The sequence below is a fragment of the Arachis ipaensis genome, chromosome B8 (genome assembly GCF_059453495.1).
Source record: "Arachis ipaensis isolate K30076 ecotype BB chromosome B8, ASM5945349v1, whole genome shotgun sequence".
NCBI classification, from domain to species: Eukaryota; Viridiplantae; Streptophyta; class Magnoliopsida; order Fabales; family Fabaceae; genus Arachis; species Arachis ipaensis.
In genome coordinates, this window is record NC_142443.1 from 54,959,034 (window position 1) to 54,965,638 (window position 6,605).

Sequence of the window (6,605 nt, forward strand, 5' to 3'; positions counted from 1 at the left end):
CAGCAGGAAATATAAAATCTCCCACTTTCACCAACAAATCCTCAACTATCCCATGAGGGAATTTAAAAGTTCGATCTGCCAATTGGAGGGCCATTCTTGTTGGTTTGGCTTCCTCAATCTTCATTCTTCTCATCATTGTTAGAGACATCAAATTGATACTGGCCCCTAAGTCACACAAGGCCTTCTCCACCATGACTTCTCCTATGATGCAGGGGATTTGGAAACTGCCTGGATCCTTCAATTTCTGAGGCAATTTGTGCTGAATGATGGCACTGCATTCTTCAGTTAACAACACAGTTTCCTCATTTCTCCAGCTTCTCTTCTTGGTCATTAATTCCTTTAAGAATTTTGCATAGAGTGGCATTTGCTCTATTGCCTCAGCAAACGGAATGTTGATTTGAAGCTTCTTGAAAATCTCCAAGAATCTGGAGAATTGGCCATCCTTTTCACTTTTCATCAAACGTTGAGGATATGGTGCTTTAGGTGTATAAGGCTTCAGGACCTCTTTTTCTTTTTCTTTTGTTGCAGACGGTGTAAAAGATTGTCCTTGTTCCTTGTCTCTCACATTTTCCTTTGCTTCATCCTCTGTGGTTTCCTTTGAGATCTCCTTTAGATTCTTTCTACTTCTGAGGGTTATAGCCTTACATTCTTCCCTTGCAATAGCCTTGGCAGCATGAGAAACGCTTGGCCCAGGGATTTGCTTAGACAAATACACAATTTGATTTTCTAGCTTCTGGATGGCAGCTCCTTGGTTTTGCAGGTTAGAATTTACTTCTTCCTTAAAGGCTTTCAATTCGGTTATGTCTTGACTCATGGTTGCAAGCATTCCTTCTATCCTGTTTAATTGATCTTGAAATTGTTGGTTCGGATTAGGTTGGGTAGGTTGATTATTTTGGCCATGATATGATGGTTGGGAGTAAGTGTTTTGTGTGGCTTGGTATGATCTTTGGTTGGAGTTTTGGTATGTGGAATTGTTATGTTGGTTGTGGTTGTAAGGTTTGTGGTTTTGTGGTTGGGTTTGTTGGTTCCCCCACCCAAAGTTTGGGTGGTTTTTCCATCCTGGATTGTAAGTGTTGGAATGTGGATCATATGATTGCCTTTGTTGGTTTCCCACATAGTTGGCCTCTTCCCAATCACCTCCTTCAGTGCTTACTTCCTCTTGATCTTGTGTGTGTATTGCAGCCACTTGCTTTGTTTCTAATTTCCTGGTGAGCTCTGCTAGTTGCTTGGCAAACACCTTGTTTTGGGCTAAAATTGTATCAACATGGCTCAGCTCCATGATTCCCTTAGTGTTGTGTCTCTCTGAAGCATAGTAGTACTCATTCTCAGCCACTGTCTCAATCACTTCAATGGCTTCTTCCACAGTCTTTTTCCTGTTCAATGAACCTCCTGATGAATGGTCTACAGCCTTCCTTGATTCATAAGAAAGTCCATCATAGAAAATATGCAATTGCACCCAGTCATGGAACATGTCTGGTGGGCATTTCCTTGTCAAATCCTTGAATCTCTCCCATGCCTCGTAGAGAGTTTCACCATCTTGTTGTCTAAAAGTCTGAACCTCAGATCGAAGCCTATTGACCTTTTGTGGGGGGTAGAAACGTGCCAGAAACTTGCTTTCCACCTCATCCCAGGTTGTTAGGCTCCCCCTTGGGAATGATTCCAGCCACTTAGCTGCCTTGTCCCTAAGTGAAAATGGGAACAAGAGCAGTTTATAGGTATCTTCCTGGACTCCATTGGACTTCACAGTGTCGCAAATTCTCAGGAATTTTGTGAGATGTTGGTTTGGATCTTCGTTAGCACTCCCACCAAATGAACAATGATCCTCCACAAGTGATATTAGCTGTGGTTTGAGTTCAAAATTGTTGGCCTGAATCGGTGGTTTCTGAATGCTGCTACCACAATTCCCAGAGGTTGGGTTTATATATGAACTAAGAACCCTCCTCTCGGGAATGGCATTGTTTCCATCAGCTCTCTCATGGTTGTGAACTTCTCTATCCATGTTGAGATCTAGAGCTTCCTCAAAATTGTCCTCAGATTCTCCTTCAGATTCCTCTTCTCTCAGTACTCTCTTCCCTCTTGCTTCCCTTCTAAGTCTATGAAGGGTCCTCTCTGGTTCGGTATATGGAGGAGTTGATGTCTCTCCTCTCCTACCTGTCATACAAGAACACAGCACAGGCACCAAACAAGTGAAATACTCTTGGTTAATGGAAGAGTATGGTTAGAGCAGTTGAGGAATTAATTCAAATAGTTAGTGAGTCAGTGAGTTAGTTGCTTGAATTTAAAGGCATAAAGAAAGAAAGCATGTAACAGAGTGCAGAAATTGAAATTCAACAAGTAACTTGAACTAAATTATCAAAACAACAAAAAAAATGCTCAATCTAGTTAACTTCCAATTTGAGAATTGTCAATCGAAAACCAATCCCCGGCAACGGCGCCATAAACTTGATGTGCATAAACTTGTTATGTTACGATTTAGGAAATTGCACGATCGGCAAAATTCCTTCCGGCAAGTGCACTGGTTATCGTCAAGTAAAAACTCACAATAGAGTGAGGTCGAATCCCACAAGGATTGGTTGAGTGAGCAATTCGGATTAGAAGTATGTTCTAGTTGAGCGGAATCAAGATTTAGATGAGAATTGCGGAATGTAAAATTGCATGAATTAAAGAGCGAGAAGCTAAATTGCTGAAATTAAAAGGGATGGGGGTGATTGCATGAATTTAATTGCAGAATGTAAAGAGAAAGTGGTAGATCAGAAATGGGAGTTCATTGGGTGTTAGGAGATATTGAGATCTCCGAATCAAAACAACTTTTATCCCTTCCTCAACCAATGCATTCATTGAATTTTGCTTGGCAATCTTATATGATTGGATCCCAATCCCTTGGCTCACCAATTCTCTCTAAAAACAAACAAATTCCCAATCCCTTGGTTTAAATGTTCATAAGAAGAGATGATGCTCGATCACTGATTATACCACACAGTTTCATGAACCACAATTTGGTAGGATTACATGTCACAATATCCATCCAAACCCCAATCCAATTCACTGTGAGAAAGCTTCTCTAGCATGAATCCTCCATTCCTTTCCCAAGGTTCCGAAGGATTCCAATTATGGGTAGTTTCTTTCCCAAGACAACTACCCAATGGAATTAGATCGAGAAGCTTTCTAACAAAATTCAAGAGAAAAGATTGAAGAAGAAGATAAAACTATTATTGATTCATTGAATTACAATAGAGCTCCCTAACCCAATGAAAGGGGTTTAGTGAGTCATAGCTCTGAATTCAATTACAAAAATAAAAGAAAATGATCCAAAGTTCTCTGTGTTTTTCTCCCCAAAAGTTCTGTGTAAAAATCCCCAACTAACTTAAATTCTATCCTATCTATACACTTTCTAAATTGAGCTTCTGTTGTGTTTCTTGGGCTTTGAGGCCTTTCCCTGAATTCCTTTTGCTTTGGGTTTATGGTCCATAATTCTGATGAGGCTGTGGTCCAATTCTGTAACATTCATTGAGCAAACTTAGTGATAAACAAGTAATGACACAAGACTCAACAAATTAAAGCTCCAGACTCATCAATTCTTCAGGCCCAATCCCATAAACCATGATATTCAATTGGGTTTCATACCATAATACGTTTAAGTTAATGTTTGTGCTCAAATGCTAACTTAAACTTCAATATATTTGGCCCAGAAACCCCTTTCAAAAAGTGGCGTTTAAGTTGAAGTTTAAGTTTCAGTTTAAGGTTAAACTGAAACTTAAACGTGGAAATGGAAGAAAGCAACCCAGGAGTGTGAAATGTCGAACACGTTTAAGCTTCAGTTTAAGGTTAAACTGAAGCTTAAACGTGGAAATGAAGGAAGCAACCCTGGAGGAGCAATTGGGTCGAACACGTTTAAGCTTCAGTTTAAGGTTAAACTGAAGCTTAAACGTGGAAATGAGAAAGCAACCCTGGAGGAGAGAAATAGTCGAACACGTTTAAGCTCCAGTTTAAGGTTAAACTGGAGCTTAAACGTGGAATGCTCCTGGTGCCTTTCTTACTTCTGGCGTTTAACCTCCAGTTTAAGGTTAAACTGGAGGTTAAACGTGGAAATGCTTCTTTGGTGAGAATTTGTGTCGAACACGTTTAAGCTCCAGTTTAAGGTTAAACTGGAGCTTAAACGTGGAAATGCTCCCTTGGTGAAATTCTCATTCTGGCGTTTAACTTCCAGTTTAAGGTTAAACTGGAGGTTAAACGCCAGTTCCAGCATTTCTTGGCCTTCATGATTCTGGCGTTTAAGCTCCAGTTTAAGCTTAAACTGGAACTTAAACTCCACATGTGATATTCAAGCTTCCTTTATTGATTTTGTTGCTTCCTTGCCTAGCCTCTTCTTCCCTGAAATCATCCAAACAATTGCATCAAAGTCTTGCAAAATTTAATGAGAAATCTTCCATTCATAGCATTCAAGTAATATAACTAAAAACTCATGGAATTTGCATCAAAATCATACTGTTTGGATGATTCATTGCTTTGTTATTCATTTAACCATTCTTGGTTACTTTAAGCTCAAGAAAATGCATAAAACAACTAAAACTAACAGAAAAATGCTAGTGAAACTAGCCTAAGATGCCTTGGCATCATGACTCAGGAAGACCATCATCAATCCTGCTTGGAAGACCATTCCTGAAGACTTCGAAGTTCAAGCTTGATGCATTCTCAGGAACTTACTCATTTGATATATATGGCAGAGCAGTGAGTTTCAGTTTAAATGAAGCTATGAAGCACCTTCCGGAAGATCATTCTATCTTCCAATGTGACATCATTGATGAAACTGTAGCTGAAGTTCACCAAGAAAAAATAGAAGATAAGCACGTGGAGCAAGGTCCAAGTGTGGGGACACTCTCTGAACACAATGAGGACACTTTGCCATTATCATTAGCTTCGGATGATCCAGAACCTAGCCATGAGAAGAAATTGGAATTAAAGCTCCTTCCTCCATACCTTAAGTATGTTTACTTTGAGGATAATCAGAAGTTCCCAGTTATCATTGCAAAGGAACTTACTTTCCAATAGGAAGAACAACTGCTTAGTGTGCTGAGAAAACATAAGAAAGCAATTGGGTGGAGCTTGGCGGATATTGTAGGCATCAGCCCTCAGGTTTGTGAGCACAGAATATACTTAGAAGAGGGATCAAAGCCTGTCCGTCAACCCCAAAGAAGATTGAATCCCACCATCTTAGAAGTTGTCAAGAAAGAAGTAACCAGACTACTGAAGCAGATGTCATTTACCCCATCTCAGACAGTGAATGGGTCAGTCCAGTACAAGTGGTGCCCAAGAAGTATGGAGTCACAACAGTAAAGAATGAGCATGGAGAGCTCCTGACAACTAGAGTGTAGAATTCATGGAGGGTTTGCATTGACTATAGGCGTCTCAACCTAGCCACTCGCAAGGATCATTAGCCCTTTCCGTTTATTGATCAGATGCTTGATCACCTGTCAGGTAAATCCCATTACTATTTTTTAGATGGTTATACAGGTTACTTTCAAATCCATATAGCTCCTGAAGATCAGGAGAAGACTACTTTTACATGTCTCTCTGGAACGTACGCATATAAGAGAATGCCTTTTGGCTTATGTAATACACCGGCTACTTTCCAAAGATGCATGATCAGTATCTTTTCAGATCTTATTGTAAACTGCATGGAAGTTTTCATGGATGATTTTAGCATTTATGATGATTCCTTTAACCTTTGCTTGGATAGCTTAGCTAGAGTATTAGACAGGTGTGTTAGTTCAAACCTTGTATTGAATTTTGAAAAATGTCACTTTATGGTAAAACAAGGAATTGTACTAGGACATGTTGTGTCTAATACTGGCATTTCTGTAGATCCAGCAAGGGTAGATGTCATTTCTAGTTTACCTTACCCCTCCTCTGTGAGGGAAGTCCGTTCGTTCCTTGGCCATGCAGGTTTCTACAGGAGATTCATTAAGGACTTCAGTAAGGTAGCATTGCCTTTATCCAGATTGCTACAGAAAGATATTGAGTTCGAGTTCAGTGAGGATTGCATACAAGCATTTGATAAGCTGAAGATCGCCCTGACTCAAGCTCCAATTGTGAGAGGACCAGACTAGAGCCAGCCATTTGAGATTATGTGTGACGCCTCCAACCATGCAGTAGGAGTGGCGCTGGCTCAGCACGAAGGTAAGGATCCTTTTGTAATTGCTTATGCGTCTAAGACCTTAGACGTTGCTTAGTCTAATTACACTACTACTGAAAAAGAGCTTCTAGCTATTATTTTTGCTCTGGATAAATTCTGAGCCTATTTACTTAGTACTAAGGTGGTAGTGTACTCAGACCATGCAACTCTCAAATATTTATTAGCTAAAAAAGAGTCCAAACCAAGGCTAATACGTTGGATACTGCTGCTGTAAGAATTTGATTTAGAAATTAAGGATAGGAGTGGTAACCAGAATTTAGTAGCAGACCATTTGAGTCGCCTTGAGCACATTAAGGATGACTCCATTCCTATCAATGATACTTTCCCATTTGATAGCTTACATGCAGTATCTGAAGTAGTTCCTTCGTATGCACCTGTAGCTAATTATCTAGTTAGCCATACTTTCCCTCCA

The 6,605-nt window shown here is 39.9% G+C and overlaps 1 non-coding gene across 1 annotated transcript; it reads left to right on the top strand.

Annotated features, from left to right (window-relative positions):
- The first annotated feature begins 1,469 nt into the window (after positions 1–1,469).
- LOC148548156 (small nucleolar RNA R71) lies at positions 1,470–1,573 on the top strand. Its single transcript, XR_015898241.1, has one exon. It is a non-coding gene; the product is annotated as a small nucleolar RNA R71 (small nucleolar RNA).
- The last annotated feature ends 5,032 nt before the right edge of the window (positions 1,574–6,605 follow it).